We start from the raw sequence: 25,337 nt of genomic DNA, 5'->3' as shown, positions 1-25,337 counted from the left end.
ATTCAGGTTTGTTCGGTGGGTGTATGACTGCAGGGAATACTGCTGGCAGGGGAGCTTATCTCAATTACAGTAGATGCAGGTTTTGCTTCAATAAGCTATCTGACAGGCATGTTTATCTGCTGGAACATTATATCCTCCAAAGAAAAAGGCATAAATGTTGCTTAAAATACCAACAGCTACAAAGTACACACCGATAGTGTGAAGCATTATCTTCATTGACTTTGTTTGGGGAACGTGGGATTGGGGAAAGAAAGACTAATGATGCAATCACAACTACAATTTTCTTCAGTCCAAACCCAAATGGAAGAATTCAACTTGTGTTGCATTGTGTCATTTTGTTTGGAAAAAAGTCCACTACAGGACAATGTGGGGAAAAAAGAGGAGCAAGGCACAAATTTCTTTTTGTTATTGAGTTGTGACAACAAAATACTTTTTCACCCCAGTTTTGAGGAAAATATGTAATGATCAAGTGTTTACAGGCAGATTTTACTAAATTCAGAATGAAGAAGAATACATTTTCTATTGGTAAACTTTCATATCATTTTTAGTTTCTTCTTTAGGTTGTAGAGATGAATTTACATATTATCTCCCAATCCCATTCAGAATAATAAGCTAAGCTAAGATAAGATAGTCTTTATGTTAGGAATTTGGGAAATATTGTTAGCATAAGCATTACTTTTTATATCTTACCAGTTATAGACTTAAATGCACTCCACTTTCACTCCGTCTGCTAAAGTGGATAATGTTCACATTTCTCATTGTACACTAAGATTTATGAACTTATAAACATATAAGTTATAGGTTTATATACACTCGTCATACAGTCTTGTGTATATTTATCATGGGCATGTACATTACGGTAATTTGGGGTTTTTAATGATTCCTTTGAGCTCTTCTTTTTCCAGATTGGAATGACTGCACGGCATACATCTTTAATGACTTTAAAAAGTCAAGAATTGGGTGCAAATGCTCAAATATATTTGGGGTTTTCTCTAATCCACGCATGGTCTAAAATACACATACAGGCTCAAATATATACTAAACCAAATATACAGGGAGTGCAGAATTATTAGGCAAATGAGTATTTTGTCCACATCATCCTCTTCATGCATGTTGTCTTACTCCAAGCTGTATAGGCTCGAAAGCCTACTACCAATTAAGCATATTAGGTGATGTGCATCTCTGTAATGAGAAGGGGTGTGGTCTAATGACATCAACACCCTATATCAGGTGTGCATAATTATTAGGCAACGTCCTTTCCTTTGGCAAAATGGGTCAAAAGAAGGACTTGACAGGCTCAGAAAGTCAAAAATAGTGAGATATCTTGCAGAGGGATGCAGCAGTCTCAAAATTGCAAAGCTTCTGAAGCGTGATCATCGAACAATCAAGCGTTTCATTCAAAATAGTCAACAGGGTCGCAAGAAGCGTGTGGAAAAACCAAGGTGCAAAATAACTGCCCATGAACTGAGAAAAGTCAAGCGTGCAGCTGCCAAGATGCCACTTGCCACCAGTTTGGCCATATTTCAGAGCTGCAACATCACTGGAGTGCCCAAAAGTACAGGGTGTGCAATACTCAGAGACATGGCCAAGGTAAGAAAGGCTGAAAGACGACCACCACTGAACAAGACACACAAGCTGAAATGTCAAGACTGGGCCAAGAAATATCTCAAGACTGGTTTTTCTAAGGTTTTATGGACTGATGAAATGAGAGTGAGTCTTGATGGGCCAGATGGATGGGCCCGTGGCTGGATTGGTAAAGGGCAGAGAGCTCCAGTCCGACTCAGACGCCAGCAAGGTGGAGGTGGAGTACTGGTTTGGGCTGGTATCATCAAAGATGAGCTTGTGGGGCCTTTTCGGGTTGAGGATGGAGTCAAGCTCAACTCCCAGTCCTACTGCCAGTTTCTGGAAGACACCTTCTTCAAGCAGTGGTACAGGAAGAAGTCTGCATCCTTCAAGAAAAACATGATTTTCATGCAGGACAATACTCCATCACACGCGTCCAAGTACTCCACAGCGTGGCTGGCAAGAAAGGGTATAAAAGAAGAAAAACTAATGACATGGCCTCCTTGTTCACCTGATCTGAACCCATTGAGAACCTGTGGTCCATCATCAAATGTGAGATTTACAAGGAGGGAAAACAGTACACCTCTCTGAACAGTGTCTGGGAGGCTGTGGTTGCTGCTGCACGCAATGTTGATGGTGAACAGATCAAAACACTGACAGAATCCATGGATGGCAGGCTTTTGAGTGTCCTTGCAAAGAAAGGTGGCTATATTGGTCGCTGATTTGTTTTTGTTTTGTTTTTGAATGTCAGAAATGTATATTTGTGAATGTGGAGATGTTATATTGGTTTCACTGGTAAAAATAAATAATTGAAATGGGTATATATTTGTTTTTTGTTAAGTTGCCTAATAATTATGCACAGTAATAGTCACCTGCACACACAGATATCCCCCTAAAATAGCTAAAACTAAAAACAAACTAAAAACTACTTCCAAAAACATTCAGCTTTGATATTAATGAGTTTTTTGGGTTCATTGAGAACATGGTTGTTGTTCAAAAATACAACTTGCCTAATAATTCTGCACTCCCTGTATACACCACTCACTCACTGATCTGGATCCATCCATCTTCTGCTTTTACAAGTCAGGGTCACGAGGAGCTGGAGCCTACACAGTCATACACTCAACATGTTGCCAGTCTGTTGCAGGGCCAACATGTAGACAGACAACCATTCACACTAACAGTCACACCTATGGCCAATGCCATAGGGACATTCATTCATTAATATTTGAATGAATGTCCCTTAGCAAGTTGCACCTTGACCCTTTGGTAGGCATCTTGGCAGAATTGTTATAGTAATTCAATTTTGTTGCTTTCCTGATATTGATCCAGTTAGTCCACAAATTTGAAATGGGATTGAAAGTTGAGGAAAATTCAACAGGCTTGACGTCAGAGCTATGGGAAGGCCATTCCAGAAGCTTAATGTTGACCAGTTTTGTTGTGTTTGGGACACTGAGGAGAGAGCCTCATTTTTACTCCTCCAAACATACCTGTTGTTATTGTGACCAAATAGCTCATCTGACCATAAAACCTTTCACCAGAAGGCGTTTGGCTTGTTCATTTGAGTCTGAAGGTGTTGATTTTGGAGCAGGGGCTTCTTTCTTGATCAACACACTCTCAGTCTTAGTGATGTAAGACTGGGTTCAATGTGGACAGTGATGTTGGTGTATCAGCATTTTCCAATTTATGCCAGGTTTAAGCTTTGGTTGGTCCCAGGTTGTTTCTGAACATCCAAACCAATGTCTTCTCATCTGAGGATGAAAGTATGGGTCTTCTTCCAGACTTTAGAACTTATAATCTTGAAATCTGCAGTTAGAAATGGTTTCAAAGACCTGCCAAACTACAGTTCTTCATCTTAGTTCTTCACTGAGTTTCTTGTAATTTCTCATTGTTCTCAGTATTGGTCAATCAAAAGAAACTACCAGTTGTAGTCAATCATGATGACTAATGAGAAGTTAATAAGCCTCAGCCTTGTTAAGTTAAACAATATTGTAGTTCCTCCAGTAGCAACCATTAAAAGATTTAAGTGGTACTTTGTTTATAATGTGCATACAGTATCTGTGTACATTTGACCCTGTGTGTATTAAAGATAATCCAAAGTAAATTCAAACTTGTTGTTAAAGATGCATGTTGTTCGGTCATTGACCCTGGAAAAAGAAAAGCTCAACAAAATCTTTAAAAGATGAAAAATTACTATGTCATTCATGCCCTGTGTGAGTCTATGTAAACTTCTGACCACAACTGTAATTATGTATCAGTTTTCAATAAAAAATAACATGTTTATCATTACACCATGCAGTTTGCTACTACTGCCAATTTCAAAACACATCAGTGCAGTCTTTGTCTTTGATGCAATCTTTAAATGCTTTGTCTCTGTCACTTTTCACAAATTGCATCTGCTGTTTCCATTTCTAAGCTTAAAAAAACAAATCGACCCATTTGTTCTCAAACCAGCTTTCAAGGACTCCATTATAGGCATTTTCATTTTCATGAGACACATGCATCTATTTCCAGAGACTCTAATATCAGTTATGTCTGACTGCTGCTTGCTGATGTCTCTGACGCATATTCTCCATGTTCTCTTGCGGATGTTGTTTTTAGCTCTACATTTCAGCTCTGTTAAATGGTTCTGTTGCTGCATTACTAAATGTCTCTTAGCTAAAATCCCAGATATGTGTCTCATTCATTTGCTGTTACATTTTATGTCCATTGTTAGTGAAAGGTCACAAGTGAAAATTCAAAACCAAACAACAGAAAGGGACAAAATGCTGATCTGGATGATCATTGTCTGGTCAACTCATTTCATATAACGATCCAACATAAAAATTGTCACTTGAATGGATATTTGGACCAACACTGGATATGAAATGGGGTCTCACCAAAAGTGATCAATTTATTTTTTGTCAAATAAATTGGAGAAGCAAAGGTAGAGAAGAGGTTTGTGTGTGTACATAAAAACAGCTTTAAATATGAAGAAAAGTCACATGAATAGCATGGCTACATCTCCATAATCCTCAATAGCTGCCTCAGTCAGCTTATGCACCTGCTTCATTCATCTTTCTGCACCTGACTCTGATTAAATAATGGCATCAGTTTATTTGACGGCCTTTTGATCAAGAAAAATGTGTTTTTCCATTTTTCTTGTTTTGATGGTTATAACACCGACTTGACCCCAACGTACACAGATCAAGCTCAGATCTGAATCTGATGTACAGATGCTTTGAGAGATTTTGTAAAATGACCAAATTCTTTCTGGTTTGTGTTTTAGTGTTTAGTAATTTAGTTCAAATAAAAGTGGGTATGAGATGACACTATCAGCATTTCAGTTACGTTATTGACACTGGCACTGTGCACAGATTGCAAATTAACAATGTCATACATGTGATAAAGGAGTCGTGGCAGAGAAAGCATGGCTACATTTCACAAAGATAACTAACAGTGATAGTTGTAATATCTGAAATGATTATTTCAATAAAGGAGAGAAACACCAGCAATACACTGAAACACCCTTTTATGCAACATGGGATTCACTGCGAGAAGTGCCAAGTATTTGATGTTCTTCGACTGCTACATTTAGCATGAGCTCTCACCGCTTCACTCATAAACAAAAAGCCCTTCCAATTTGCTACATAGGATGGGAAAACTGGACCTCATCCCCTTTGGTAAGTTACTGTATAGAGTATAGATATAAAAATAAGATGTTCAAATAAAAACTTTTGAATAGATTTAGTAATAGCGTGTTATAATCTAAATAGTTTGACAATTTATTTACTTTATATGTAAAGAGTTGATGCTGAAAACCTGTAGATGTACTTATTTTCTTGTAGAAAATATTTGATTTGATTTGATATACCTTTATAGTCCCACAAGGGGAAATTTCATAAGGCTGCCGACCTATTGCACGCAATGGCGGCGCCATCTTACCTTCCGACCATACATACATTACACAAAACATCACATGGGGAAGACAGGTCAGAGAGGTATAACATTGGAAAATGCACCATATGAGGAAAGATGAGGAGAAAAAAATAACTCCCCCCAGACTGAGCTCCAACAGGGAGATCAGTTTGAAAACAGAAAAAAACACCTCTGCACATAGCAGGGTGAGAGACAGCCGATTTAGACAGTACATCTGGGCCTGCGTGCGCTGGTCTCCTTGATCCACCGTCAGCATCAGAAGGGAATAAGCGTCGAATAAGCGTTCTGTGATGTTGTCATTCTTGTGCTCAAGGAGCCGATTCTGAGAACTCACGGCAGTGTGCCTCCCCGAGATGTCATCCAGTTTGCACCCAGAGATGTTATTCCGAGCGAGCCCTTCCGAGATGTATCCAGTCTGCAGTCAGAGATCTTATTCTGAGTATTCGCAGCAGCCGTAGCCTTTCCAAGATCTTATCCGTGCTGCACTCAATGAGCCCATTTTGAGAAACTCACGTCTCTTCCCATCGTTTCAATCCCAGCGGGCAGCCTTGTGGGGGTTTGAACAGCCAGTTCCGCTTTCTTAATTCTTTGATAAGTCAGGGCCAAGCCAGCTCCGATCAGCCAGAACCCTGTTATCATGGTTCCGAATAGGTAGATATCTTCAGCACTCAGGCTCACCCAAGCCCAAACTTCTCGTTGAGAAAGGGGTGTCAATTGCATTTAGGGACCAGTTGATCAAATCCATAATTCCTCTTTTAGATTTTAGAGAACAGACTGTGAGAGAGTGTTCCAGGGAAAAGTAATACAAAAAACACGAGACTAGACAAGGACATAAGAGGCTAAGCAGGGAAGCTAAGGGAGAGGAGGAGAAAAGTGTGAGTGCCTTCGTCAAGAGCAGTCGCATTAATCAATAAGTGAATCAATAAAGAAGTGGAGTCACAATTTTAATTTTTTAAAAATCGGTACATTCTCACATTCTAGATCAAATCAGAATGACTGTTTCTCCTGATAAGCGGATCGATATTCTATGTAAATTGTAAATTTTATCAATTTTAGTATTGTAAAGTCTTGAAGAGAGAAAAAAATGCATTATTGCCAGTGTGGTACAGAAAGACAGTCCATGAAAATTTTGTTTAATCATGTATTTTATATAATTTAAACATAAAGAGACAGATTAAAAGAGCTAGTCTGCTTCAGGGGTGCAGACTACAAGTTTAAACCTTTTTAGGCTCAACTAGACTAGATGAGCTTAACCTAACGGGTGGCTCCTGGTTGTATATTTAACATGCTAATATCAGTGTGTGTCCTAATCCACTCACTAATCCACTCAGGAGCAGGCAAGTGAAGAAAGAGGAAACCTATTTTTTTAAGACTACTTCGATTCTCAAAAAAATTTTAGCTCTGAAAATAAATCTGTTATTTCATCACATGTGTTGAGCACTGCTAAACTAACTGACCTGTTACCAAAGCTTTAATTTCATAACTTCAATATTCCTGCCAAAGCCTATGAATAAATTCATGAACACTGCTTAAGGGCTGTGGATTAAATCCACCTAACATTGGATTTATACAGTTATGCTTACTTTTTTTTTTTTTTTGCACACGCACCTCTTTGTCTTTCAGCTTGTTCACACAATTTTCTCTTAGTGTCGGCTGCCACGGTTTAAATATCAGGCCGACGCGACTTGGACGTTGACTGATTGTCCCGTCTCCGAATCTGTCAAGCATGGCGGCTGTAAATTCATCACAAGTTTTTTGGGCTTTGTTCCGGTGCAGCTTGGCATGGTCTTTGCTTTTGGATTGGAGTGTCTGTGTTTGTTCCAGAGAGAGAATTGGAGATCAGAGAGAGGCATTTCTGCACCTGCATCCCCTTCACGTCTCATCTCATCTCATCTTTCTTCCTGACTATCACTCACCCTCTTCTCTTCTCATATCGCCTCTCAGGGACACTTGTGATGTTTTATTTGCATGCAGTGAATTAAAACTGCACCACAGAAGATATTTTTTGTAAATCTGTATAAAAACACGCCTTTGTCATGAGACTGAACAGAAAATAAACAAAATCCTGATGTCAAGGAGACTGGTTTGTGCAAACAAGAAGTGAAGAATCAAATCCCAGAAATTTAATTTAAATTTCCACTGAACAGGGAAGCTGTCTAGAAAAAAATGTGATTAAATATTAGGAAATCTGTTCTTTTTGTCCTGTCTTTGATATGAATTGCTGGTGTCAGATTTATTTAGTAAATGCTATGAGTTGTCTACTGCTGTTACTTGTCATGATTTGATTTTTTTAGTAAAGGACTAATGTCAGATTAATTTCAAACTGTAACATTTCATCATGGTTTAAGGAGGATTTGGAAAACAGCTGACAAGATTTTGTCAAACTGTGGAATCTGTGCTTGTCTGATATGCACTTTAATGAATACGCATGTCAAAAAAAACAACAAAAACAACAACAGATTGTCTCTGTCTCTTGTGGTTGGGTCATTAAATCATATTTGGAAAAAGTTCCAGGCTGACCTTTGCAGAATCAGATTCTTTTTTTTCTTTCGTATCATTACTTTAGTATATATAATATGCAAAACTGCTAAAATTGTACCTTCATTCTGTGAACATTCGTCAAGTTATAGGCTATGAAAGACTGGGCTGAAATTTGGGGCTTTTTAATTCACCCTTGTCCAGCATTTTTGAGCCATCAGAACTTTATTAGTACAGGCAATAACTGTTCTGATACGCGAAGTGTTGTTTGTTTTATGTTTTTTTTAAGCATGCATAAAACAATTCAAAATGCCTTTCTTCTTTCAGACGTCTATCAGATGTAGAACCGTTGTGACCCACAGCTGCTTTGTATAAATAGACATCTACATCTCAGACGCTTTGTATGTGTTGTATCTGGATTATGTAACCAGTATGTAACAAAATATATAAACAATGGGCAAATCAGAAGATTTCAGGAACGACAGGAGCCCAGAGGATGGGTAACCACAATGAAAACACAACTGCAAATGATGAAGCAATAGTTCAACTGTATTTGAAATTTGTGCACTGTATTGCCTTTACAATAACAACCAAAATTGTGTGTGCGCGCACAGATACCCAAAATAAAAAAGAAAAGAATGTTAGACCCGGGTCTTTTAAAGTGTCAATAGGATCCAGATCAGGCCTGTTTGGTGATCTGGTGAGTTATTGGTGTGAGTTCAGTCCACGATCGATGTATGGTTTGCACTGTTTTGTCCTACCACAGTTCAGGCAACCAGACTTCAAGATTCAATTCCAAATGGGCTGTGGCTCGCCATCCATTGCAATGGAAAATTATTCCTCTTCTGCGGATTTCCACAAAGTCTGTAATCCAATGTTCTCCGAGGAGTCTCGGCTCCTTTCTCCAACTCAAAAAAACCTGACCTAAGAGTGAGGTCAGAATTACTTCAAATGAACACGGTTCACACTTAACTAACACTTCTGTTTAAAGTATAAATCATGAACAAAATGTGTTTCAATTTCTAATGTTGTACAACTAATCAAATTCTAAACGTTTTCATTACATGGCAATGTAGCTATCACCAATCATTAAAGCAATTCACACTGCTCATTAAAAGCAGCAAACTCAATATACTCTGCTCACGGTCAAGTAACAACAGTGATGAATAAAAGTAACACAATAAAACATTTCAATACAACAGATAGACATACTGTTTTTTCCTTAACCTAACAACAGCTAATAAGTTCTCAACTAACGCTTAACAACGGGAGTGAGCGTTTAGCACACTCGCTAGCTACTTGCATAGTACCGTCACCATTAGCGTTTGTTTTTTGAAGCGAACAACATTAACATTTCAGGATGCCGATCAGCGGCTATAACAGTTTCGTTACTCACCAGTGCAAAGCACTTCGTATTCATAAAACTAGCTTCGGCTATCCAAATCTGGCGGCTAATCAAGCAGACACCAACAGCTTCGCTGTTTCAACAGCTACCACGTTTTCCCCACAGGTACTGCTATGGCGCGTGTGGTCTAAGCAGCCTTAGCAGCGCAACCAAACTGAAAAACAAGGCGGGACAAACAATCCCATTGGTTGGACTGCATTTGTATCCAGGTCAAAAAATAACCTTTGAGAAACAAAATAAATAACACAAATAATGCAATTCCATACAAAATAATTTGGATTTTTTCTTTAGAGTCTCTCTCCAATCATGAGTGCTTTTAACTGAACAAAATAAAACACCTTTAATAATAATTACAATAAACAGTCTCTAATTCCATCTGTTTGCCACTGGGCTACAATTAGTTCAGGAAAATTATCACGGATTGTTTGCAATTGCATAGTCTTTGCTTTCACATAAACTGGATTAATGAAAATGCTGCAAATACTGGGAACTGGTGCGTTCTTTTATAAAGCTCGTACATATACAATTATGATTTAAACACCAATGCATGGATGAATATATTTACACAACCCCTTCATCATTTCTGCTCAACCTCTACTTGCACTTGTTTCCAGTGTCCACATGAAGCATTACTTTCCCCATCTGTCAGAAATTATAAAGCACACATTTAGAAGATGCCTGTCTTTCCTATTGTGGGGACAGCACGTTTAAGCCCTCCTTGTAATATTAATCACAACTAAGCACAACAAATGAAGTTCAAAATCAAATACCAATGGAGAGTTAAATACTAAAAAAATCAACAAATAAAAATAAAAGGTTAATTTTTGATTGACCATCAACAACAATTATCATTTTAATGATGCTTTATTATTGAGCCCAAGCCTCAATAATAATGCATCATTAAAATAATTGCACCATATGTGTTTTTAATGCCTTAGTTCAGGCTAAATGCTGGTCTTCAGCAACATTTTAAGCACTCAGAAACTTATGGTGATGTTTGGCTGTTAAACATTTAGTAGAAATTAAGAACACACACACACACACACTGTGTACGATATACATTCGTACTTGTTTTTTAAAAAAAAAAAAATTTTTGTTTACAATATGTTTCTATTTTAGTGTACTAATGTAAGGTGCAAAGGCACCTAAAAATAAAATGCAATAATATTATTATATTATTATTTGTAATAATGTCACATCCTCCAAGGCACGTAGGACCTTAGGAACTCTTCTTGAGCTGTTTGTTAATCCAGTCGCATGGCATCAACTGTATTTAGGCATGTAGAGGATTTAGGAAACTACTAATTTCCTGAAAATGTCCCACAAAACCATCTCTACGGTTTCTGGAGAATGGTCCAAAAAAAGGAAAATATCCACTTTGTTGAAGTTTAGGTGGTACAAAAGGTCAAACATGAATGACCAACAATAACTCTAATAAATAATCAATAAATTAATTACATTCTATGCAGAAGAAAATCTCTGAATGCAGGTTAAACCTTGAAGTAGGTGGGTTACATCTGAATACTACAGGGTACCACTCCTATCAGGTAAGAACAGGAATTTGAGGCACAAGCTTCACACAAGCTCGATGATAGTGGACCATAGAAAATTAGAAAAATGTTTCCTTGTCTGTTTCTGTGGTGACAGGTGCATGGTGGGCTCATAAAGCGCCTTGTATCATCAAATTGTGATTTGTAGCGTAATGGTGTGGGTGATCCAATTTCTACACTTTAGGCATCGTTCGAACACCATGTTTCTCTTTATGACCACAGTGTACCGTCTTCTGATGGCTGCTTCCAGCAGTACAACGCACTGTCACAAAACTCAAATAATCTCAAACTGGTTTCTTGAACACGATGAGTTCACTGTCACCTCCACAGTCACCAGATCTCAATCCAACACAAACCCTCTGTGTTCCATGTCTGACAAATCTGTAGTGACTGTGTGATGCTGTCATATCAACATGGATCAGAATTTCTGTTTCCAGCACCTTGAGATCTGTATCTATAATCTATATGATGAAGAATTAAAGCAGTTATGAAGTTAAAGGTCATCCAATGTAATTACCCAATAAAAACTCTGGTGAGGGTAAATGGAAAGACTTTATTAAAGGAGACTACATTTAGTAAATGTAGTAGAACAGATATTATGTTAATTAGCTAACACAATATTAATATTAGACTAGGTGAGGTCTATTAGACCTTTTCACGATGACAATGACATGCAATTTTCCTATTTAAATGGCTGCATTTTCAAAATCTCAAAAAATTCTTAACCCTCTCAAGGCAGGCGTTGCTGATTTGCAACAGTTAAAAACTAACAACCGGATTACCCCACATACATTTTATGAGTTTTTTTTACTCAGAAGTACCACTGCAGGACTTGGTTGTGCATTAGCAACAAAAAGTTTAATTTGAGCCTGAGAGGGTTAAATACTTTTAACCAGAGGAGTTGAGTTGAGTTAAAATATATATATGTAAGGAGGATGGATGGATGCACTAGATAGAAAAGACAAAAAGGACTAATAGTTGGTGCCTTTGAGGACACCTCACCTTGAGCTGCTGCACAGCATCTGCTCAGTGTGCTGCAGACTTTGTTTATACAATAGGTGACAGGTGTGAATGGGTCCAGCAGAGTGACTGTGAAGCAGAGCGTCACTGACGTGCAGCATGCTCATTCAACAGAACTTCTCTGGAAGAGAAAAGTGAATCATAACAGGAAAGTAAAATGAATGTCTCCATGCACCAGAAGCCTGCTTATTTTAAATTTATAGCCCACTCATCAAATATGTCACAAGCTTTTCATTAGTGTCACATGCTTCCTTTGTATGTGACCAACAACAGATACCCTTTCTTTGTTTTTGTTGAAGACCAAATAAAGATTTTTCTTAACTCAAAAGGGGTCAACGAGAGGTTAAAATCCAACCAAGACAATTGAACCTGCCTGGGATTTATGAAAGAAAATTCTCCCTCCCCAAAGGCAGGGAGTATGTATGAGTTACCACATACTGTTTGCTTGTTGTTAGCTGTCCTAGCATCCACCGTTTTCAAGATATAATTTTCAAAACAGATCAAGCTGACTTAATTTTGGTGAAAAACAGCTTAATTAACTTAGAGCCCCCGAGAGCAGCCATTTGGCTTTTCTACCTTTAAAACCCGCCTTCCAGCCAAATGGCTGGTAGGTGTTTAGCTAGGCTTTAGCTTCAGCCAAGTGGACGCTAAATTGTCTAGTCATTCATATGTAAATTAGGTTGTTACCTGAGAATTCTGGAGGGGAGTGGGGGTGTGTGAATGAGGGGGTGGGGGAGCTGCTAAAAGCTGTGAACTTCCTTTTGTGTTCGTCTTGATGCATTCTCAATCATCCAGGGAAATAAATCTCCAAAAGTCACCAACTTGGAGTGGTTAGTTTCCTGAGCCTCAAGGAAACTTGGAGTGTTTCAGTTTGCCATCTTAGGGAGAAATCAACACACATGGGTGTATTTCCTTTGTTGCTGAGATTTATTGATAAAAACAGTACAAAAAACCAACCATTTGTACACATATTTACAAATAATAATAAAAAGTGAGTGAGTACATTTCAACATTTTCAGCAATCACTCACAATCCTGGCACTGCCATGGTATCTGTAGTCTGCAATAGTTACCTGAGCTCCCAATTTTTGTACAGAAGACGTGCAAAACATTTTGTACCTTACAGCAGTACCTTGCAGACAGTAAAGAATTTGTGGTAGACACTGTGGTATTATTTTAAGTGGTGGATTTTTGTGAATAGAGATCTAGTAGCTGCTTATATTTAAAAAAGAAATCTGCATTTTTTATATACTTTAACATTTTAATATAAAGAGAAATGAATAACTATCTTGGATAAGGTCAGAAGTGTACTAAGTTGAAAGTGTCGTAAGTAATCATATTCAAAGCCTTTATTACAAAGAATGAGTTTAATAACATGGAGGATTTTTGCAAGTAGGGGAAGTCTCCGAGTGATCAGGAGAGTTGGGAGTGGGGCAACGATGGAAAGTGGGCAGGCAAGTGGGTATTGTAAACAAGGTCTATTTCCTTATAGTTAGGTTCCAAGGAATGATGATCTAACAGGATCAAAGGGTCCAAACCAGCCAAGAAAATCCAGGAACTGTATTAAAGGGAAATTTGTTGGAAAAGGAGACGAAATAGCGAGGTGAGTTAGGCAACGAATGTACCACAAGCAACGATCTAGAGCATCCAGTCCTTGAGGGCCGGAGAACTTGACTTCATGGAGACGTACCAACCACTAACCCTACTCAAGTAAATTTAAGTAAATCTAAGTGTTTGGAAAAATGTACTTCCAAAAATACTTAAATTGCACTATGTTCATTCACTCATGAGCTGCTGTAACATGAATCAAATGGCTGAATTGCCTGGAGTCAAGTTCTAGAAGGTCTTGCTTGACACCTGTGATCTAGAGCCTGATGTTACTACTCAAGTATCTGCAGAATCTAGTGAATCTAGCGCATCACCCTCATGACAAGAGGAATAAAAACAAAGCAAGATGGAAGAAGGAAGGGAGGGAAGGAGAGAGGCCAGATGCTGCCAGGTCCATGACAGAAAGGCGATACTCCTGACACTGACTTACATTTTTAACTGCTTGGCAAATGACTCTACAGATGCTGGCACAACATCAGTATTTACAAGAGTAATGTGACTCCACAAGTCCTCAGCGTGATTATTTATCAGTTCTCACTGGTAACCTTGAAACTGGTGAGAAAATAAAATCAATCAACCATCCCTCTTACAGTAATTTTGCTTCATGCGCTTGTAAAATATCTAAGATTTACCAAGTGTGTAAGCATTAAACAACTCTTAAAACAGTCTTAATAATTTGGTTCTCTGTGCAAGAGACTTGTACAATCTATTATTTTCAAAACAAGATCAACAGACTTTGCAGTTTGCATTTAATGTCAGCTTCTGTTTCTTTCATTTGCTTTTCAGCCACAAATCACTTAGTGTGCCATAAAAATTACAACTTACTATTTTTCACGAGGCGGATTATGTGTGAGTCACATTTAAAATGTTTACTAAAACGCGGTGCCTCGGTAATGAAATCCAAGTACTCTCACTCCAACCTCCAGCGTGCCTAATGAAAATTCCATAGCAGTAATGCTATTAAATGAACTCAGTGTTTCACTCCCTCCAGCCTTAATCATGATTAATTAACTACTGTGGAACTAAATGCGGAGGTTTCAAACTTTGACAATTTAAACTAATTGGGTAATTGAATGCATCTTTAAGAAAATATACCAGTATACGTCCAGTCCAGTATACGAACCTTTGTTGCAGGTTTGCTGTAACCTATATAAAGCAGTTATATTTTTAGGGTGATGGCCTGGTGGTGCACTGATTAGCACACTCACCTCACAGCAAGAGGCTTCCTGGTTCAAACCTGTAGAACATTTCCTTTCTATGCACTTTTTTCTTTTCTTTGTTTTATCTTTGCCGCATGGGACTTGTCTGCGTACTCATTCCACAGTCCACTAAACTCTCCAGGTACTCTGGTTTCCTCCTACGGTCCATGTAGAAGGTTTTTGTAGGCCTACGTGACTGGGACTTTAGCAATCAGTGACACAGCAACCACCAGCACGGTAGTGCATTGGTTAGCACAGTTGGCCCACAGAAATAAGGATCAAACTTGTCCTTATCTGGGTTTCCTCAGGTACTCTGGCTTCCACCTACCATTCAAAGATACGCTTATTATTTTCACGTGTTACTCTGATCTGGCTGTAAGGATGCTGGGGATAATTAAGAGTTTTGGGATAAAATGATTTTCCGTTAACCTCTTAATATGTTAATTTTGTTTTTAATGACTAATTCAATATACATATGTGCTCTCACTCTTAATAGAGTAACCTCACCTTTATATGATTCAATTAATACACTATATGTGATCTCATCTTTAATATGCTAATTCTCAACATTTAAGTGCCACTCTGTGATTGGTGGACCAAGAAGACGGACAACAGTGGTTGGTTGCCTGAATGGAGATAGATGGGCCATAACAAATGCACACAAAAGGTTCTGGAGTAAGTTGGCATGGTAGAGAGTGTCCCCAGGGTGGAGAGAGTGGCAATTGGAGCAGACTTCAGTGGACGTGTAGCTGAAACGGAGAAGAGGAGAAGTGTAGAGGAATACGTAGAAATAATGTTGATGAGCTATCCCGTGAGGCTAGCTAAAGAAGAGCGGTGACAATCAGTGAGCAGCAATATGGCTCCATGCGAAGAAAGAGCACTTGCTTTGAGTGCTGACTGTTGTATAGAGACGGTCAGAAGGAGCTTCACTGTCTGTATCTTGTGGGCACCCAGAGGGTTGGTCTGATGGAGGATAGGGATAGGGTGAGCTGGAGGCAGATGATCCACTGTGGTGACCCATAAAGAGAGCAGCTGAAAGAAGAAGAAGCAACCGTGAACATAAATATTTTAGTATTACAGTGGGGAAAGAAGGTCCACAGGCGAGACAGCAAGAATCACTCAGAGTCCGCTCCACCGGCGATGGCTAAGGAGCTTACATTTTGAAAGCATAAAAAAAGTTTTTACACAGAAATGGGATTAATTTCATCATACAGCAGAGAAGCATTGTAGTATAGAAATCGGAGCTCTTTTATATCTTCAGAAAAGTACCCAGGGAAGGAAAGAGTCTCACATTTTCTGTGTGTTTTTGTTTTTGGCAGTTGTGCAGTACAGTGCCTGGTGGGCTTTGCTGATCTTTGCTTCTCAACTTGTTCTGTTTTGGATTATACTTTGCTTAAATCCTGCCTCCCCGCAAAAAATAAATAAATAAATAAATCTGTCAGGACTACTACAGTTGAAAGTACAAAAGCAGATTGTTATTTCTGTAGCGATTTATATTTGATACTATGGTTTTCTTTACATACAGAAATAAAAGAGGCAGTAGACATTTGACACAACATGAAAAGCTGGGGCTCAGGTGGAGGTGATGGTTTACAAAAAGACTAGGAGGTGCACACAAACTATAGGCATGCTAAAACAACTTATACAGCACAGTCTGTTGAGATTAACAGGATTAGTGGAAAGATGTCAGCGGAGCTATCCGCTGAGGTGGGCTGATCTGCCAGGATTACAGCTGAGCTCGTCTTTGCATTTTACCAGAAACATCTCAATGTTTCGATTTAAATGTTTTGGGACATGAGAAGCACCTTTGCTGCTCTTTTTTAAGAAGATTTTTTGGAAACCAATTGCTAATTATTTTCTATGTGCAGCGTACCCCAAGCTTGGAATTTTACAAGCACATGACAGTGTGTATGTGTGTGTGGAGTAGATCTGTTTGTCCCTCATGTACAGTGTGCACCTGTCTTATGAAATAAGACGTGCCAAGATTTTTCATTTTAACCAATATACCTCAATAGAGGAGAAAAATGGAGTCAGTTATAAAGATAGAGCTCAAAATTTAGGGAATGCCTTCCTCTATATATTTCACTCTCCACTGCGACTGTGTTTGAGACTAAACAATTCAGTTTCCAGTTGGACTACACTTTCTGCACCGCTCTATCTGTAGGCTGTGCAGCTGGAAACATTTCAACTTTGTTGTAATCCTTAAACCTTGTATAGTATAATTTTTAATCCTTTGTTTAGACTCTTTAGAATGATTCGGGCTCTTTAGTATAAAATGACTGATGAAAGTTTAAACAAAAGCAGCAAGGAGATGCCACACAGGCTGTCAAAGATGTAAGAAAATTCAGAAAAATAAACTGATGATTAAGACTCTGTCAAATTAAAAAGTGTTTTGACCTAACTTAGTCTTCATAGGATACACTTACCACAGGCGTTTGTCAGGTTCAAGCCAAAATAGCACTTAGGGAACTCTGTGCCAGTATTTCAAACACTTCTCTGGACCTGGGCCACGTGTCGACACTTCTCCACTTTGATCATTTTCGTGCCAGGGCTCCGATGAGTACCCCGCTGTTTTTGGTTGGCTTTGTGATGCGAATGACTAATTTTCTTTTCAACTTCAGGGAAGATGTCTTGTGGGACCAGTTCAAGCTGCTACAACTATACTATCTTCATTAAAGAGGCTGTTGCAGATGCGAGTGTAATTGACTGCTTGTGTCTTCCGTGTTATGTTAGTCATATACCATGCATGTCCCTTTGCCACCTACAATGAGACATTTACAAAAGCACACTATAGAACGAAAAAGAAAAAACTGAGATAAAAGATCCAACATATTTTTCTCAGCTCCTGCAGAAAGCAATCGAGATCTTGACACCACCGAATTCTCCACCCGCTGGCTGCACTTAGAAAATATGAACACCATCTTGACAAAAGGGGAGTTCAACATCCACTGGGAGTGAGAGACCTTTTAGCAGATTTCAAATTTAACTAGCCTTATTTCTGGCAGGTCCTGTGGATTTCTGTGCAGTCTATAAATTCGTGCGAACTGTCATAAACTTAAACTTTGCAATTTATTGATGAAATCTTACTTTTCTTCCAGGTATATGAGACGATAATTGCCTATTTTCATTGTCAGTCTTTCATTGCCTCCACTCTATTCATTTCCCATGTGGCTACAGGATTTTGATATTGTCCTTAATCTCACATGTTAAATCTGCAACAATGTGGCCATGCCATAGTCATAGTTTTTATCTTGACAGTTGAATGCAGGCCACTAATCAGCTAATGGTTATTAATCCTAGGACCCTCATAAATTGATCATTTTTAATGATCAGGCCAAGAAAACTATTGTTACATGTCACAATGTAATACTAACTAAATTAGTCAACTTGACTTTTAGTTGAAATTTAATGTTTGCTTAAAAAGGCACCTTACAGCTAATAACTGTAATAAGGATACACTCCCCTACAAACTGGCCCTTTGTGAAAAAGAAATTGAGTTTAGAATCACTAGCCCCAACTGTCAGACCTGTTCAAGCAAAAGATCACTTCCAAGGTGAAATCCATTGCTGACCAAAAAGATCTTGATGATCTCCAAGACTTTTGGAAAAATATTGTGTGGACTGATGAGACAAAAGTTTACCTTTTTGGAAGATTTAAGGCCTGCTGAATCTGGTGTAACACTAATCCAGCATTTCATAAAAAGAACATCATACCAACAGTTAAACATGGTGGTGAAAGTGCAACTAACCGTAACTGATGGAACCATGATTTCTACTCTCTCGAGTTATGCAGCAAGACAACAATCCAAATCACACCAGCAAGTCGACTTCTAACTGGCAAAAAAACCAAAGCAAAACACAAAACAAAAGTATCACAGAATCGATCTTAAATATGTTTGAGGTGTTTTGGAATGACCTTAAACAGAACATCAGATAGGCCACCAGTCTATCACAGACCTCCGACTGTATGTTCAACAGTGATGATATCTTTGCACTTGTTTTTTAAAGCATCACTCAGACCAGCTGTTTTAAAACATCCATTTCAGTTCTTACTGTGATTAATGTAGCAGTGGTTTGAAAAAAATGCACAAACAGACACCAAAGCATTATTTTTACAGTACGTTTGAAATTGTATGTAGTAAGAAAGAGGGCAAAGTTTTGAGATAACATGTACTTAACAAGCCACAATACGCATTATAATCAAGTCTAGATGCATGTGGTGACAACAACGTTCTGCTCACAAGCACTCAAGCTACTATAAGCATTAAGTTGTAAGTACTGGCAATGACTCAGAATCAGCTATTAGCTGATAGCTTATCTGATGCTACTTGTCTGTGTAAGTGAGTGCATAGCAGTCTCTTTAGCTCAATGTTAAAGCAATTTGCATGTTTTTTCTTCTATCTTACAAAGTGTATTTTTGATGTAACAACAGATAATCATGTCATCATTACCAAAACACTTGTACTCAATCAAACACACATAAACAAAGGTCTCATTTCCTCCCTTTTTTCTTTTATTCTGTCAATTCTCTTTGACTAGAGAATAGAGAGAGGCTATCATAGCTTTAATATTGAAACCATCCTAAATCCTCAGATTTAGTCTTTAAGCTGTCACGGAAAAAATGTGAAACCTAAAATGAATGCATTTGCTAAATACTAAAAAGAAGAGCCCAAGTGAGAAGGAATGAGTTAAAAGCCTAATTCAGCATCAGTTACGACTGTTAAACACATTCTTTGGGATTCCATTTGAAGAATGAGTAATTCCTAACTGAGTCATTAGAGGCCAAAACTGATATAAAATGTACATATTTATACAATAATGCAGCAGAATTTATTTCATCATAATGTAACGACCGTATACGTGCACAGTTGGACAATCTGTGTTTTGTGGATGTAATTCATTGCATTACTTCGTAATGACCTCTTAGGTTGAGTATGGGAGTTTTGGCAGTGTACAACTCCAAGTTTTGAAGTCTTAGAAAACCACTATCCTCCTCCATAAATTACCCTGCAGTACTGCTGTATCTCAGCTTCATGCATCGGTAAAGAGCTAAAACTTGCAGAAAGTTGTCCAAATAAAGTGCTAATTAAAACATCAAGTCCTGGCATTTCTGCATATCCTTACTCTCTTTTAACCATGGCAACCCAAGGTTCTTCTCATGCTATCTGGCTTTAAAAAGAAAACATTCTCACTTTTGTGTGTGGAGGAAATGCTGGTTTGCATTTTGTAGTAGTTAAAGCTTTCCCTTTGATGCTGCTGACCAGTGGATCAACTATTATTCTAGACAGGATGTTAAGATAGACCCAGTCTGTAAAATTTTAACTTTACCAAAGAAGCTGTAAGAACGTCAGGTGAATACATTTCTTTTTAGCTCGAGGACTGAAAGTGCACAGGCCCTACTGGGTCTGCTCCTGTTTTTGTTATTATTTATAAAAATGTAAATTATTGCTTATTTGAAGGCTTAAAATGAGTTTTAAAAAGTGAGAAAGAGAAGAACTCCAAAAATTTTGCACATGAGTCAGGTCTGGTGTAAATGTACATATTCTATGGGTGTCACACATATCTGAAGCAAAATAGCGCTGCTTGTCTTTATCTATCTATCTATCTATCTATCTATCTATCTATCTATCTATCTATCTATCTATCTATCCATACACGTGTATACATACATACACGTGTATACATACATACACGTGTATACATACATATGAGCCAAACCGGTGCTATCAAACCAGTTTGGCTCATTTTGTTCCATTTGAAATGGAACTAAAAATGCATTTTTTGTATTAACGAGCAACGTAAACATCCAAAATCTAACATTCACTGTCATTAAAATATAAGACAAAACTGGCTTCAAAGGAATTTATAATTGAAATTTGAAAGAAAGAATGTGTTATCTTTTAAGAATGACTGTAGGAGGAGTGTGACCGTCACATTATTGTCTTTTAAGAGTTCAATTTAACGCTTCTTTACAGCTACTGTGAATGGCCTATGAATTAATCAGCATTCATCAATAAATTAACAATAGGCATCTTAAGCACATTTGTGTTGTTTTGGAGGATAATTTATAATTCATGGAGTTTTTTTGGGAGTATGTAAATTATAGATGTAATTTTAATTCACTGCCAGATCAACACCTTGACTCTAGGATTTCAAGTGAATGATAAAGGCCTTTAGTCTACTCTCTACTCTTCTCTTGAAAGCCAACTTCAAAAACTTTAAAAACTTTAAAAAACCTCAAACTGTAGAAATGTCACTTTAGCCAACGACTGAGGACAGAAAATTGTAATTCAATTGATTTTAAGTTGACTCAGTCTCATCTCATAGATTTGTGTCTGAACTTTCTGGACCCCCAGAAAGAGTAGAATACATTAGGATTCATGATGGTGGATAAATAGCGATTGTGTTGAGCATGTGTGCATGTTTTAGTGTCCAAGATGAGAATGAATGATGGCAGGCAAATGATTGGACATTACTGGTGTTTTGTTTTCATTTGCTCTAATGGATTGAAAAGGCCCAGTTTGCATACACACATACAGACTTGAGCCCCAGTCAAAATGCCAGATTTATTTAGCCTTCATTAGCTGCAAATACCCTTCCAAGAGATGTGATTCAACATGTTGGAGAACTGTGGGCGGGTGAATGGCTTTTTTGATAAGCAAGGAAGTGAGACAAGTCAGAAAAAAAAAATTCATTTGGCAATGTGATGAGTGTGAGTACGTTGATAATGAAGCAGAAAATGATGATGAAAAATTATATTTATATATTTTATAGATCCCAGAAAACTTTTTTAGTCCGAGCTTGCTTTAATATCAAACATGTCACAGTAAAAAACAATTTACAGAAAGGAGCAACCAGTCCTATTAAACAGTCCCTTTCAAAAAAGATCAGTCTAAACCAATAGTCCACAGCTTTAAAACCACTGACTAGTGTGCTTCAAAAGCTTGAATGCAATCTTCTGCTGCATGGTCTTACTGTAAAGCCTTGTGACTAGACACACCCTAATACATACCCTGCTTTGCACTGGATTTTACTCTAGATGGCGCCATCATTTACAAAATATGTATCATATTGTATTCAGTAAGACTAGAAATTGATGTCATGGATTAAAGGAGGAGTTGGGTGTTGATAGACTGTGCAGGCTAAATTCATCTTACAATCACATGAGACAGTGACTGCCGGTCATTAGAAGGGATGCCAGTGTGGGATTTACCTTGCAGACCTGCAGCTTATGTGGCTCTTTACTGTATGTGCAGCGTGCAGAGAAGGAAAGGCCTACACAGCTGATGTTTCAGGTCTCTTTTGAAAAACAAAAACCACTAAACCTTGAGTAGTGTGCTGTGAATTAAGATTCATGGGTTACTGAGCTATACTGAGCTTAAAGTCAGAGTTTTCTGTGACTCTTTTTATCCAAAATCACCATGGTAACTTACACTGATTATACAACCTGTTTGGAAGCAGGTTATGCTCAGAGCTTGGTTTAAAATCAGCTGAAAGGACCACATTTTCACTATTTACAGCACGTTTGAACTGCAATATTGGGAAACACATTTTTTATGTGTAAGCTGTTAAGTCGTATATTACTAGAATTATTAATGAAGACCAGCTGTGAAGTTCGAGCCGCACAATCTATGCATTGCATTGTCAAAGTAATTTACAGTATTATAGGCATTACACTGCTGGAATTCGAACACAGTGATCCCTGTTCTGTCTCCTTTTGTTAGACTATAGGACGGCATGCTTTAATATTTTAATGTATTCACTATAAAGCCACCTTAGAAATGGCACAGAGAGCATAATCAATGTTAAAATAGGCTAATTTACTCAAATTATAATGTTTATTTTATCACTCTGGCCACTAATTCCTAAGATTAACAGTTGTCTGTGTCTTTAATCCTGTCACGCCCCTTTTTTTAATTTGCAAAGATGTTGAAATTTCTGTTCTCTCTAAAGTTTTATCATCATCATCAGGTGATAACTCTGACTAGAGTGGGTGGCGCTCACAGGCATCATTTTGTGTTGAAGAGGAGTCACGCAACCTGTAAAACACCTCAGACCTAAGTTGGTGTTTTTAGGTCTTAGAAAACATCACAGACAGGTGTGTTTACTAATTGTGTATTTTGAATAATAATATAATAAATAAGAAGAATAATGATAATAGCTATTATGATTAATATTATTAATATTATTTCTCATAATAATAGTTATTACTACAACCATAATAAATTATTATGATGATGATGATGATGATGATGATAATAATGATAATGATAATAATAATAATGATTATTATTATTATTATTATGTTGCTCTCCGATGCATCCATCGGAGTGTGAATGTGTATGACTGTTAGATACGCAGCACTTAAACTTAGAAGAAGTGCATGTGTGAATGGGTGTGATTGGGTTAATGAATTAGTTGTATAAAGCGCTTTGAGTGCTCAGACAGAGTAGAAAAGCGTATATAAGAACCAGTCCATTTACCATTTACAATAGTTTGGTAAAGACTGAAAGACTGAGGAGAAGAGTTGCTCAGTTCATCATGACAGGTCCATTGCTATCATGCTTTATAGGCTTTTGTTGTTGTTTTGGTTTCCTTATTTATTTATTTTTGTAAGATGGATCCTTTTATCCATTTCCTCTTAAATTTCCATGTCTCTGTCTCATGTGTGTGTGTGCTTGTTTTCATCCATTTTCTGTACTTTTTTTTTTGTGTATTTTTAGTTGTTTTACAGTATATCTTGTTTGCCTGTTATTCTCATCTATCTGAATGCCCGCCCCATATTTATGGTCCAGGCTTTGTCTTGGTGCTATTTTCTTATCTGTTTTCCTTCCTTGTTGCCGTTCTGTTAAAGGCCTTTTGTGTTTCAGGTTTTTTTCTGGTTTTTTCCTTGTTTTTCCTTGTTTTTGGTAGTTTTGTTTGTTGTTACCAACTTCTTTTGGTAACTTTTTTTTTCTTTCATTAATATGTTTCACTAAAGTTCTTATTACTTTTATGTAACCTGCCAGACTCCTGTTTTCACTTTCGCTCACAGCCATTCTCAGTATTCTTTAGTGATGATGTGTGACTCATTGAGTAGGCCTGCTGAGCATTTTTGTTAATGTTTTTTTTTTATGTGCAAGGTACTGTACATTGTAAATGGGTAAATATAGCAGAAAACACAAGGTTCACAGAAACTGAAACATTTTTGGTTACTAAATCTATGGCCCTGTGAAAAATATCTGTCTTCATATGCATATGAACTTGAGTGACATCCCATTCTTAACCCATAGGGTTTAATATGATGTCAGCCCACCCTTTCCCTTTGCAGCTTGAACCCTTCTGCGATAGTTTTCCATAAGGTTTAAGAGTGTTCATGGGAATTTTGACCATTTTTCAAAAAGCACATTTGTGAGATCAGACACTGATGTCGGATGAGAAGGCCTGGCTCGCAGTCTCCACTCTAATCCTTCCCAAAGGTGTTCTGTCGGGTTGAGGTCAGGACTCCATGCAGGCCAGTCATGTTCTTCCACACCAAACTCGCTCAAGCATGACTTACTTTGTACACTGGTGTCCAGTCATGTTGGAACAGGAAGGTGTTGCCTACCACAAATTTGGAAGCATGAAATTATTCAAAATGACTTGGTGTGCTGAAGAATTGAGAATTCCTTTCACTGGAAATAAGGGGCGAAGCCAACTACTGAAAAATCCCCCCTCCACCAAACTTTATACTTGACACAATGCAGTCAGAGTACTGTTCCCCTGGCAACTGCCAAACCCAGACTCATCCATCAGATTTCTATATGGGCAAGTGTGAAAAATCACTTGAGAGAACACGTGCCCACTGCTTTACACCACTGCATCCAAAACTTTGCATTGCGCTGGATGATGTAAAGCTAAAGGATTCAGCTGTTTCCATGGAAACTCATTCCATGAAGCTCTCTACACACTGCTCTTGAGCTAATCTGAAGGCCACATGAATTTTGGAGGTTTGTAGTGCAGTTGCTACTGTTCCCAACCGATTCCACTCTGTTGAAATACCACATTCCACAAAACTGTGGAATATTTAGCAGTGAGGAAATCCCGTCACTGTACCACACTGGGATTCACTCAGCTCCAGAAAGTGTTTTTAGAAGCGGTCTGCATGACCAGCTGCTGGATTTTCTTCACTTGTAGCTACAAAAGTGATTGGAACACATGAATTCAATGATATGGATGTTTGAGTGAATGCTTTTAGCAACACAGTGCGTTTTTGTCTTCTGTATTAACATTTTTCAATGATCTGAAATACGTGTGGCATTCATAGCATTGTAACTAACAAGTGAGTGGGAACTGAAAAAATTAGAATAACAGTCTCAAAACATCTAAAGGGATTGTTACATATTGGATGCAAATATTTCCATGGCAGATGCATCAACATTAACATGCTGTATGTGATGATGACACACTTATGGGATTATTGCCTCGTCAGAAGACGCTGATGCCTGGAGCCTCTCACAGTGCAGGATGGCTTAGGGTCATCAGGTCCACATTTTTCTTCATTAGAAAGAAAATTTTTAAGCTTAATTGGCAAGTCATCTCATTTGTATTCATAAGCATATATAAGTAATCATATGTAT

This window comes from Diplotaxodon limnothrissa, linkage group LG3, assembly GCF_057381915.1.
Source record: "Diplotaxodon limnothrissa isolate DT_005_m linkage group LG3, D_limnothrissa_male_GT1.1, whole genome shotgun sequence".
Lineage (NCBI taxonomy): Eukaryota > Metazoa > Chordata > Actinopteri > Cichliformes > Cichlidae > Diplotaxodon > Diplotaxodon limnothrissa.
Note: the sequence above shows the minus strand (reverse complement) of the source record.